Here is a 12,711-nt window from a genome sequence, read left to right on the forward strand (position 1 = left end):
CTCTCGGCAGCTCGGCCAATGGCGCCGCGCCGCGCCGGCGCCCAGCCAATCGGCGCGAGCGCGGGCGGCGGAGGGCCGGGCGCGCGGCGGGAGGGGCTGAGGCGGTGCTGCAGTGACAGGGCAGCGGGGTTGGGTGCGGCGCGGAGGGGCCATGGCGCGGGGCGGGGCATGGCGGGGCGGGGCCGCGGGCAGGGCGGCGGCCGGGGAGAGGGGCCGGGAGGGAGACGGGGGAGAGGGTCCGGGGGGAGACGGGGCCGGGGGGAGACGGGGCTGAGGGAAAGTCAGCGGAGGAGCGTGGGGAGATGGAGGTGAGGGGAAGGTGGCCTGAGGGGAAGAGGTATGGGGAGATGAAGGTGAGGGGGGCTGGGGCTGACAGGGAAGGGCCTGAGGGGAGATGGCTGAGGGGAAGCAGTGAGGGGAGAGGCGGTTGAGGGGAGAGGGCTGAGGAGGGGTGGCTGAGGGGAAATGGTGGGGGAGAGGGAGCTGGGGGAGATGGCTGAGGGAAAATGGGAGGAGAGGGAAGCAGTAGGGGGAGATGGCTGAGGGGAAATGGGGAGATGGCTGAGGAGGGATGGTTGAGGGGAAGCAGTAGGGGGAGATGGGGCTGTGGGGAGGGGGCGCTGAGGGGAAGCAATGAGGGGAGAGGGGCCTGGCAGAAGAGGCTGAGGGGAGATGGCTGAGAGGAAGCGGTGAGGGGAGATGGAGGCGAGGGTGGTGGGGCTGGTGGGGAAGGCCCTGAGGGGAGATGGCTGAGGGGAAATGGGGGGGAGGGAGCTGAGGGGAGATGGCTGAGGAGGGATGGCTGAGGGGAAGCAATGAGGGGAGAGGGGCCTGGCAGAAGAGGCTGAGGGGAGATGGAGGCGAGGGCGGTGGGGCCGGTGGGGAAGGCCCTGAGGGGAGATGGCTGGGGGGAGATGGGGCCTGAGCTGGGCTGGGGAGGCGCTGGGCGCCGGCGGGGCAGGGCGCGCGTGCGCGCGCGCGCCAGCGCTTCAGCCGAGGTGCTCGCTGGGGTCACCAAGAGCGGGTCCCCTCCCCGCGCACGGCCGAGCGGCCCCGGCGTTAGCGCGTTCGCAGCAGCGCGACCCATCGAGGAGGGAGGGTCTTGCTGTAAAACACGGTGTCCAGGGGCAGACGGAGGGTTCACCCGCCCCTCTGGGTGCCCGAGGAACAAATGCCAGCAGCACCTTTGCTTACCTTCCCCTGTGGCCCTTCAGGTGCAGGAATACAACCCTCCTTGCATGCAGGAGGGCAGGAGCACAAGGTATAGGGATGAAACGTAAAGATCGTAGCATGGCAAGTGATAAAAAAAACACACTTTTTACAGCAGGCATAATTGGGCTGCACATGGCTGAAACGCAGTAGAGTGCAAAAAAGAGGGGTTACACGACAGATGAGACCGTCCAGAATTGGTACAATGACAACAACCACGTAGGAGGGGTATTTGGCCTCACACTCCATGATTTAAACAATTGCAACCTATTATGGGAGTTAATCCGGGAGAGGGGGAGGGAGATCATCCCATATCCGCTTACTGCAAGGTTCCTGCATTTGCCCCAGGGGCGTCTGCGTCCGCTCATCTGAACGGAGGGAGCTGCAGAGCTACTAAATCTCGTGAGGATACGCCACACATTGGCCTGCTAGATAAGGAAATCAAAGTGCGGTGACTGGAGTAAAACAAAAAAAAATGGGTGCGTCTGTAGCGCCTGGTCACTTGATGGAGGAAACGCCCTTCGCATCAGGTTTTTGGAAAGGGGCACACCCCATCCATGCAGAGCTAAGGCTGCAGCTTCTGCCCCTTCCCTTCCTGCCAAAGTCCTCCAGAACGTGGATACGCTTCCAGGGCCGCAGCTTTTAAGGAGAAGGTAGGGGGAAATCCCATGTCCTGATGAAAGGCGTACATATAACAACTGCTTGTGCCATGTGCTATTTTTAAACCCCAAGACAGAGTAGCACTCTGAAGGCTTTCTTTGGGATGACTAGGCAACGGTTTGAATTTCAGGGCTGTACCAGCCTATCCAGGGCTTCAGGTCATCACAGGCTTAAAGACCCCTCTCTCCTCCGTAGTAAATCCACGTCTGTTCTCCTCTAAAGCCTTCGTGCTAGGTGCTGTCAGAGAGAGGAGAGACCTCGGTTCTAGTGCAGACTAGCAATTCCTGTGTCTGTGGAGCAGACACTGTCATACCACAAAAAGCTTTGGGTTATATCAGTGCCAGGCTGGGCAGTAGGTCTGACCACCAGACTGACCCTGCTTTTGGCTGCAAAAGGAGCTTCGGGTTGTTTATCGAGCTCTACATTTATTCTCAGAAAAGGAAAATGTAAGAGTCCAAAGCCAAGCTTTCGATACACTGGTCACATGAAAGCCAGACTGTTGGTGTTTTAAGGAGTCATAAGTGTCCAGACCTCATTCTGTCAAGCGATAGCTTTAATAACTCACCCTAATCCCTGTCAGGCACACCTAACTATCGTAGAACAGGTAGCAGCGGCTTAGCTTTTCTTAATATAATAGGTGTGTCCATTACAAACTATATGTTGCAGCAAGCGATCGTCCACCATAATCCAAACAGCCGCATTTAATTGCATGGGGGAATGTTGGCTTTACAAAACCTGAATTTTCAAATGAAAAGTGAAGGCGGCATATGGCATTCCGTTTGTGGGCTAGCTGTTTTCTGTTCCGCTGAAATGTAACCTTGCTGTCCAAACGGCCCGCTCCCATCGCTTTTCTTCCATACACATTGCTAGCTGAGAACAGATTCTTCTGATTGCCTTACCCCCTTTGGAGCTGCTCCACACAACATGCTCCTTGCTCCTGTCTTAAGCTGCCGTGGTTTTTTTATCCTATTACATGTAGCTTCTCCGTATACTGACAACTGGGCTTCCTAACTTTGCCGGGTCTTGTATCGCTTCAGCTGAAGCCAGCTGAATTTTTATCGTTGGCATTGGAAGGAGCAGGGTCGAAGCTCAGCTTACATCTGAAGAGCAGAATAACTTATTCCTGACTAGAAGGAAGGAAGGGCAATATGTAAGAGGAGCTACACCTCTCTCTTCTGCATAGATAAAATCCTGTAACTCCTCAAAAGCCATCAGTGCAGACACAGGATGAAATCCAACAGGTCTTGTTTCAAGCTGGATATCAGATGGATGTGTTCTCTTAGCTGATACTGCACTTACAGCCCTAGCTCGCCCAGAAAAATGCATGGCTATTTTACTATTCTACCCGAGTAAAGCATCTCTTTTGGAGGGCCCTGTCTAATGTGAAACCTCCCCGTTCTTTAATTTACAATCTGAAGCCTGCACTTTGCTTTATGGAAGAAACTTTAGGACAGACTCCATTTGTTGCCTTCTCACGTGCCTCCCCTATGCAAAAATTCAGACCCTTTCTCCCATTTATCTTTGTTTATCCCTCAAAAGAATATAACTCACTTCTCCACTTGCTCGTAGCTTGCTCTGTGCTGCTTTTCCGGACTCCCCCAGTCCTTTCTCAGCTAGAACTGGCCTGGAAGAGCAGGAAGCATGAACTACTCTCCTCAGTCGTATGTTGTACAAAATCTGTCAGGTGCTACCAGTGCTTCTGTCCTTGTAATAGAGAAGGGGAATTCTTTTATTTTTGTGGGGGAGGTGGAGGGAGAGAAAGCTTGGTAGGCAATGGGTCTCCCCTTTAATCAAGCCATCTGGCTTGGTTAAGAGGGAAAGCGGATGAAGGGGAAAGGGAAGGAGACCAGTTTCTGGCTCATTCTCCCTAAAGAGTCGCTCCCGGCCAGGCCCATTAGCCCAGCAGGGCAGGCAGAGCAGGCCAGAAGCTGGGCTGTCGTAAGCGTAGTCCTAACTCCTATCCTATGAGTCATTTGACGGGAGTCGGTGCAAATTAAGGACGCTCGGTAACGTGGCAGGACTTGGCTCTGTTGACTCCGGGGCATTGACGGCAGAAGACTTGGAAAGAGACAGTAGCAAAGCGTGAAGCTTATGCCCGTTTATGAAGGGTTTGTCCTCTGTCATTCTCTCCTAACACGAGGAGAGCCGGGGCCGCGGGGCTGCCGGGGCCATTCCTGGCTCCGCAGCGATGCTGCTTGAAGAGAGCCACTCGTTGCTAATGAGTTTGCTGTCGTTCCAGCGCTCTCTCACTCATTTCAAGCAGGCGGCAGAGCCTTTGAGAGGGGTCATTTCCAAAAACTGAGTGCCCCGCAGTTTGGCAGTTAGGTAGGAATCAACCTGAACCCTCTATAAAAAAAAAAAATTTCGGACCGGCTCTTTACAGTGTTTGAGTGCCTGTCGGGGCAAAGAATCGCCTCAACACTTTTAGCAGCACCCAACCGACTCTCAGTCATCTCCTGGAAATCTATGTTTCCGTACGCTTTTGAAAGTCAGCGCCTGTAAGCATCCTGGAGCGTTTAAATGCTCTTTATAAAACTAGCCTGCAACTTTCACTCCATGCTGCAGCCTTCGTTCGTGTCCGTTTCCCCATCACGAGTCTGGCACGCAAGTGGAAGTTAACTAGTCGGCGTTCGGTAGGGTGCTGTGCTGGCGACGGCAGAAGCATTGCGGCTCACCGACAGATACTCATCAGCCAGACAGGGCTGTTACGCTCATCGAGGCTGACTCCAGCGTAATGGAAGGCTGGGAATTTTGGCCGGGGATCCCTGCCATCCCAGAGACCTGTCAAGTCTCTCCGACTGGTCATGAGATTTGCCTTGCAGCTGGCGCACCCCGTGATCTCCTGAGCTGGGACCTGTCCGTCAGCGCAGCCGGTGCATGGGGACACAGAGGAGGAGGAAGAGGAGGAGGAGGAGGAGGAGGAAGAGGAGGAGGAGGAGGAGGACTGCCGTGCTGTGCCGAGGCTGGGCCAGCATCGCCGCTGAGGGCTTTGCAGTCCGGGCAGCACCTGCAGAAAGCACAGCGTTAGCTGCTCTGCTGCATCGTACGTCCCACTCTAAGCAACCCGGGTTGCGAGATGCCTCCTGGTTTCTCCCACACGGGGCACGTGATCCCGATTTCCCGTGCTGGAAGAGGAGAACCTGGAAAGGCCGGAGTACATGGGCTTGCCGCAATGTAGTAGCAGATACCTGCACTGTTCTTTAACTAAGTAGAGCCTTCTCCTGGAAAGCACAGGGCTGCCTGGCCTTCTAGAGGGCTTAAACCTGCTCCTCTGAACCGGAGGGAGCTTTTAGTGTCAGGCTGGGAGAGCTGCTCTGTTCTGTTGTCTTGGCCGTCATAGACCAGGCCTGAGTGTTTTGAGGCTGCAAAGCTGGATCTGTGCTGCAACGACAGAATAAAAACGTTCTTAGGAGTTTGTGTGCAGCCTTGAATTACCTTTTATAAATAGGTTAACGGCTGGAGGGCCCGTGTTTGATTAAATAAGGAGGAGGACATGCAGTATACGCCCTGTATGATACACTCTGTCCTAAGCAATTCTTCCATTCTTTTGGTTTATATCTGCAGATTAAAGGATTTGCCTTTCGATAGAATTATTCACCTCAAACCAGCAAGTGGGGGAGAAAGGGGATTTTGATCATGTTCTCAGCTCCGCGCAGCTACTCCTGGTGAAGCCACACACGTTTTCTCCTTTACTGCGTGAAACTTGGAGCTCACAAATTACTGAGGATCACTTTGATCATGATTTGCTATTTTTGTCCTGCTTCTGGTGCACAGGACACTGGGCACGAGAGAGGGTGAGGGATCTCTGGGCCCCAAGGAGCTTCCAGCCTGAACTAGACAGAGCGTGTGATCAAGACTGACAAAAACCACACGACGAGGCAGAAGAAGAAATGTTCTTGGGAAAATGATCTGCAAAGAGCCTGGCTCCATTAGGCCCCGCAGGTCTGCAAGGAGTTTCATGCAAGGCAGCTCCCTTGCCCGTAAGGGGAGCGTTTCAGGTCAAGCCCTCGTTGGAGTTTTACTGTTCTCTTAGTTTCTCGTCTGATTGGGTACAGGATAAGGCACGAGGAACATCAGAGGGGAAAGTTTTGACCGCTAATCTAGAGGCTGTGAGGAGGAGATCTGAGGATAGTGAGACAGAGGACACGGGTGTCTGGAAGACTGACGTACGTCTTTTACGAGAGATGCCTTGTCCTTGCTCGAGCAGAAGAAGGAATTGCGAAAGGCGACCAAACCTCACGTCTCTTTCGTGTAGCATCTTGTCTCCGCTGGTGGCTGTTGCACAGAAACAGGCGCAGGCAGTTTGGCAGACCCAAACAGGGGGTGATCTCCTCGGATTGAAGCTCGTCCTGCTGGACTGTTTGAAGCTCCGGGACTCGAGGTTTATTGCCCTTTCCATACCATTCGTTATGACTACTCTAGGCATTCCTGGGACCCAACAGTCCACTCCCTTTCTGAGTCCAAATAAGCCAGCGGCAACACTTTCTTGTGGCAATGAGTTACACAGCGTGATGGTACATGTGCAAATTAGTGGCTTGGAAATGGGCTGCTTTCTAATTCCTTTGTATTACAGCAAAGAAGAAATGGAAAGTTCCTGCTCTGCCTTCTCTAGGCCGCTCAAGTATCTCCTCCGCTTTCATCGCATCCCCTCTAACTTTCCTTTTTCCTGAGGCAGAGGAGGCCAATCTCTCCGATCTTTCTTCATATTCTCTTCTCCCTCCCACGGCTGCCCTCCCTGCTTTTAGTTAACTCGCTTTGACTCTCCAGCATCCTCCTTGTGGTGGGATGGGACAGTACTGCGGACATTGACTTTGGCAAGACTATATCGTTGATACGCATTTCCTACATCACTTATCTGTTCCAATACTTGCAATGCTTCGTCTTATTCCTTTTAAATCTCTGACGATGTATTATTGTTCCTTCTACTAGGCAGAAGCCAGGACTGAACCGTGCACAGTAATGCCCAAGTTCTCTCTTCCCGAAATGATACAGTCACTTTAGAAGCCCGACTCCTGTGAAATTCCCCACGGTTCACAGAAACGGCTGCGAGCGCTTTGGCTGTCTGAGGAATTCCCAAGGCATTTTCTGACATTTATTTTCAGCTGGGGCAGCTCACCCGCTTGCACAAACCCCGTGAAGGGCACGTGGGATGGAAAGACCTCGTGCGTGATGCTCGTCTGCGGCTCTGCAGCCACTGCTGGCCCTATTTTGCCCGCTCGTCAGCTCAGACATGCAAATAAAGGGTGTGTAGCTTTCATTTGCGCACTCTAGTTTTAAATACGAGCCGCACATGAAAATTGCATGAAAAACATCTTTTTAGGCTAAGTGTTATCTCACTTAGATGACTCTTTCAGGCCTGCAATGTGGAGAGGTTTTTCTGAAACACCCCCCCCCCCCCCCAAACCTGGCTTCTCCCAAAACCTGGCTGCTGAAACAGGGTAGAACATACGAACCCGAGAAAAGCAGCTAGCCCCCGAGGCAGGGCTTCGAGAGCTGATCTCCGAGGAATTATCTCACATCCAAAAATCACAGCAGGAAAAAGGGAAGGCGCTGGCTGGGGTGAAGGCATAACTGCTAGAAACTAGCCCAAACGAGCAAAGTGAAAGAGAGCAGCCCTGTGCCGCGATGACGCAGCTGCAGCAGGGAGAGCTACTTAAATTATATATAAAACAGAGGGTGGATGACATTAGAAATAAGGGTTGCTCGAAAATGCTGAAGGATGAAACTCAATCTACCAAATAAAAATTTAATTACAATGTTGTTAAACCTGAGCTTTCTGGAAAAGAAGAAGTAAACAGTTTCTTGAAGACCGTTTCCTCCCTCGGGACTCCGTAACAGATCTGGAGACCTGATTGTGAAATTTCATCATTGCCATTGGAAGATTAGAAAAAGAAAAGAAAAAGAGAGCCAAAAGAATATCCAAAGCTTATGCTCAAAGGCTACAAACAGCATTTTTTTTTCCCCCAAATATCTTTCTGCTCTCACTTTAGAAAGAAATGAGAGCTGGGGGAAATTACAGCAACTCTCATTACTATGGGTGAGGATTCCCATTTAAATTCTTACTCATCTTCCAGAAATGAGAGACTTTAAGCAAGGGGTGGGGAGGGGGGGGGAAATGCACTCCAGTTGCTTGGAATAGAAATCCAAATCAGTCACACAAAGCATGGAAAATAATGATAATCTGATGAAAAAAATCTTGGCAGACAGCGAAACTCAGAAAAGGCGGGAGAGGAGAGAAAAAGACAGAAGACTCTAGAAAGCCCAAACAATTACAGACACTAAATTCAGCCGGAAGGCCCGGAGAGCCTCCTGAAGGCACTTTGTGGGAGTCACCGAGGGAAACACGTTTGGGGGGAGCAGGCAGGTATTTAGGGCTCAGCAAAGGAGGGTTGCTGGGGGCGGATGGTAAATATTATTTCGGCGTTTGATTTTTTTTGCAGTCAGGAGGAATTACCACAAAAAAATCGTGGCAGCTGACAAGCAGAAACACAGGGAAATCCGGGCACACCTCTGTGACTAGAGCATAATTGGAAATACGGGAAGCATTCGGCAGGCCGGGATGCAGGCGACCAAACAGCCCGACTCGCACTGCGTTCAAGATTTTGAAAAGCTAAATGAGTCGTGACCAACAGCACTTAACTGCACGGTGGTGTCTTTACTAAAGATTGCCTTTCAAGGGAAGGAAAACAAACTTGGCAAGAATCAAAGCCCCCTCATCTAAAGCTGCTCCCAAATTATTTTGTTTCTAGAAGGTCTGTTGCGGCTGAGGAAATTACGGGCACGAAATGCTACAAAATAAGCGATAAAGACTTCTATAAATAGAGGTCTCAATGCCAGCTTCAGTCAATAAACAGAGACTCTCGCAGATAGAAGGAGCTTGGGAAAAACGAATCCGAGAAGAGGAGCTAAAAAGATTGCGAGAGAGAGTCATGAAAACGCAAGCTCAGAAAGCTATTTCACAACCTACTCGTGTCAGGGGAAAGTTGAGCGCGTCGGTGATGCCAGGAAACAGACCTTTAGGAACACGAAGATGTCACATGAAAATGAAGGCAGAAGAGACTGTGGAGGCAACAGCAAGTTTGAGAAGCTCTAGACGTGTCCGGATGAACGTCACAGGGTTTTTTTTAAGGTGTTGTTAGCACAGCCTGAGCGGTGACCTTCAGGCCGTTCCTTTCGAGGAGGAACTTCCACAGTCCGTGAAAGAAGCTACTGTCGTTCTTCTAGGAAGAAAAACCATTACTCTGTGCAGCTCTTACTGGCCCATATCATTGCAAAATCACTATTTAGAGACATTAGGAAAAATAGCAGCTAGTGAACTGCACTCCATGCTTGTGGCTTGTATAAACCCCCAACGAAACTGGAAGAAGTAAGGATAACGATCGCATCCTGCTCACAGAGCGCTTGGGAACCTTCATCGCTCTTGCTTTCGCCGGTGGAGAACCTCGTATTTTTAGCAGGATGAATCTCTCGTCGTCGAGGGAGCTTCGTAAAGGGAGCGTTATGTCTGGCATTGCGTCCCGTGTGTCCGTCCCTTCCGTGTTTCGTTCATGGACAACTTCTGCCAGCGTCGGCCCCAAAGCGGTTTTAAAAGTTAGTGGATTAATTCTCTGTCTGAGATGAGGCTCCGATGCCTGTTGTCTCCTTTACGGGGCCATGGAGTCCTTGGAAGAGGGAATAAGGAATAATCAGTTTGTCATAACTGTCAGGATCGCAGTACGCGTAGCTTTACATGCTGACAGAATAGTGCCGGTTGTAACTCGCTCAAATATTTCCCTAAAATTAAGTACTTAAATAAATCCATTGCTTTGGGAAAGCATCTGCTTTTGAATTAAATGATTCCAGACCTGAGTATTAGCAGCATTTTTGCTAAACGTGAGCTGTCATTCCTACCAGCGTGCAATGAGATGTTAGCCTGCAACAAATTCCTCAGGAAACCCGCGAAATAAAACGTCAAACCCTCGAGAAGAGCCGCACGACTTAAAGGTCAAATTGCTGCTTCAGCAAATGGGAGCAGATTTGGAGCGCCGGGGAAATATGCAATTTCTTGGTTGGGAAGACGAGCCACGGTCATAACGAGCGTTTTGCCAAGCCTGTATCCGGTTTCAAAACCTTCCCACAGTCATCCCAAATAAACACGGAGCAAGAACGCGACCAACCTGAGAGTTAATGAACGAACGTAGAGTTTGCAGCAGAGGCTTGTTAAATAGGGCGCAGAGGTTTGGAAAACGGGGCCGTGCCTCTCGCCCAAGCGGGGCTGGGGGAAGCGGAGCGAGCTCCGAGGTGCCCACCGAAGCTCCGGCAGCGACGCCCCGCAGTGCCGCCTGCCTCCGAAAACGCGCTCCTGTATTTTAGCAGAGATTAGTCTTTTTGGTCTGGAACACGCACCGAATCCTCAGAATTAGGCTTTGGTCTGGGAGAGGAGAACCAGCAGCTTCATCCGGCAGCTGGATGAAGGACCATCGATCTAAGCGTTGTTTCTAAGGTTCCTCAAAAAGTCTGATTAACGGCTAGGTCGGGAGCAAATCCCGGCGAGATGGTGACGAAAGAGCCGTTTCACGTTTGCACGGTTAAACGTGCCCCGTCATTAAGGAGTAGTAGGATGCGATTTGTAACCAAACATCACAAATGTGGACATTTATTACCGAATAAGCCTATGGTAATCCCTGGGGGCTCCGCAGCCAGGAGGCTCCAGCACAAGGAAACGGATAATCTCTGCTCTAGCGGTTTGACTACGGGCGGCCTCTTGTTCGAAGGGGAAAAATCAGGCCAAAACGGGCAGAACAGCTCAAAGAAAGGAAGCGTGTTGTTAAGGAAGGAGCGACGCGCCGCCGACGCACTCCGCAAAAACGAGGGGCGGCTGCGTGGGGTGCTTAGCTGCTCGGGTGCCGTTTGTTTAACGCTGAAAGTACCTTTAGCCGAAAAAATAACCGGCGTGTTTTTTTAAGCAGTAACGTCTGTCCCTAATATTTACAGGCCGTTATTTTTAAACTATTCGAAGTCCCCAAACAGAAAGATGGCGTGAATTTGCTCTTCCATGCATGGGTGCACGCGCACCGATGCACGACATGGGCTCGCTGCTGCCGTTCCCCCGTGCAGCGCTGCCGAGCCGGAGCAGATGCCACTGCTCCCCGCTGCCGAGAGGCTCCTCGCCCCGGGGGCTCCGCAGCTGCGGGAACAAGCAGACCCGGGAGCGGGATTCAGGATGGTGCTGGAACTCGTGCTGCCGAGGCGGCCGGGACTTTCACGCCCGCGCCTATACGGATGCTTCCAGCGAGCCGAGACGGTGACCCAGCCGCGCTGCGCCGCGCCGGGAGCCGCCCGCGGAGCCGGGCTTTGGAGGAGCAGCTCCCCGGAGATCCTGCCCACCCGGAGAGCGCAAAACCGGCTGCGGCACCGAGACGGCCCGATGACACAGGGGACCGCGAGAAGCCGTGGCAAAGCCCCGGCTCCATTTGGAAATAACGGAGTTATTTCCGAGTGGGTGGGTGGGTGGCTACATACTTTTCTCAATAGCGTCATTCTAGAGAAAGAAAAGTCTATTTTAGCTGTCCCGCGGCGAGGCAGGAGAGAGAGAGCCCAGCTGCCTACGGAGGGATCTCCCGATCCCTTCCGGGGGAAAAAAAACAGGCATTTGAACTCCAGTTTTGCCAGCAAAGCCGTTCGGCAAAGCACAGGAGCTCGCACGCGGTTCTAGCCACGTCCGTGACTTGCTAAGAGGGCTGCGGCCGGGGCCTCGGTGCCGAGGCTTGGCAGGTTGGGGCAGGCACGGGAGACCGGACGGCTCCGCTGCGCTTCCGGAGGGACCGCAACTGTGTCCTCGGTTTGGAGGAGCAGGAAAGGCCCAAAACCTCCGGCAGAACGTGCAGGTGAGGAAGGAAGTAGAGCGTCGGTGCTCAGCTGCGGAGAGGAAGAAAAAAGCTAGTTTAAAGCCTGTCTTAACACCGTGTTTTTCCTTTTTCTTAGGCTTTCTCATTGCATCCCGGGAATGCGCGTGAAGGTGCGCAGGGTGTTGCACCAGCATCTCCTGCTCCCTGCCTGCTTCCGGGGATGCTCCCTCCGCGGCGGCTCGGCCGGGATCAGAGCCCAGGCTCGGATCTCAGCTCTCCGTGTTGCCTCCATGCGGACGCGCTCCAGGCGGAAAGGTCCCCTGCAGCCGCCTGGGGAAGAGAGGCGGGAGCACGAGAGCGTCTCCGGCTCCGGTGCCGTGGAGGGGAAGCATCCGGGCTGCTGTGCTCCCTGCGGGAGAGCGCCCGCGCTCACCCGGGGCCTTCGTGCTGCCCGTCCTCTCCCTCCCGCGGGCTGCAGAGCCGGAGCAGTGGCGAGGACGGGGCCACCTGCAAATCCCGCCCAGAGCGGGAGTGGGTCCGGCTGGTTCGGGGAGGGCTGTGGTGGGAGGCGATGGCTGGGGATGGGGGGGGGGGCTGTGCGCACCCTCATTAACCCCCCCAATTAATCCGCTCCCGCGGGGGGGGAAGGCAACCTTTGGGGCAAGCTCGGCCACGCAGGCTCTGCCCGCTCCTGCCGGGGCGCTGGCAGCGGCGGATTAAGGCGACTGACAGCCCTGACGGCACAGGCGGTTTCCAGGAATATTCCGGGCATCTGCTGCAACGGAGCAAAAATAAATTTCCCATATGCAGCAGGCAGTTGGCGCGGAGCGGTGGGGGCCGGCAGCACCGGAGGGGGGGGGGCGCCAAGGATGGCAGGGGCCCCCCGTGCTCACAGCCCCGCGGCTCCTCGGGGACGCCGGGGTCCCGGCCGGCACCACGGCACCTTGCAAGGCCCCGGCCGCGCTCGGCAAAGGGGGTCCCGCTTCGGGCACCTCCTCGCCCCCCGGGAGCCGGC

Source organism: Apteryx mantelli, chromosome 2, assembly GCF_036417845.1.
Source record: "Apteryx mantelli isolate bAptMan1 chromosome 2, bAptMan1.hap1, whole genome shotgun sequence".
Lineage (NCBI taxonomy): Eukaryota > Metazoa > Chordata > Aves > Apterygiformes > Apterygidae > Apteryx > Apteryx mantelli.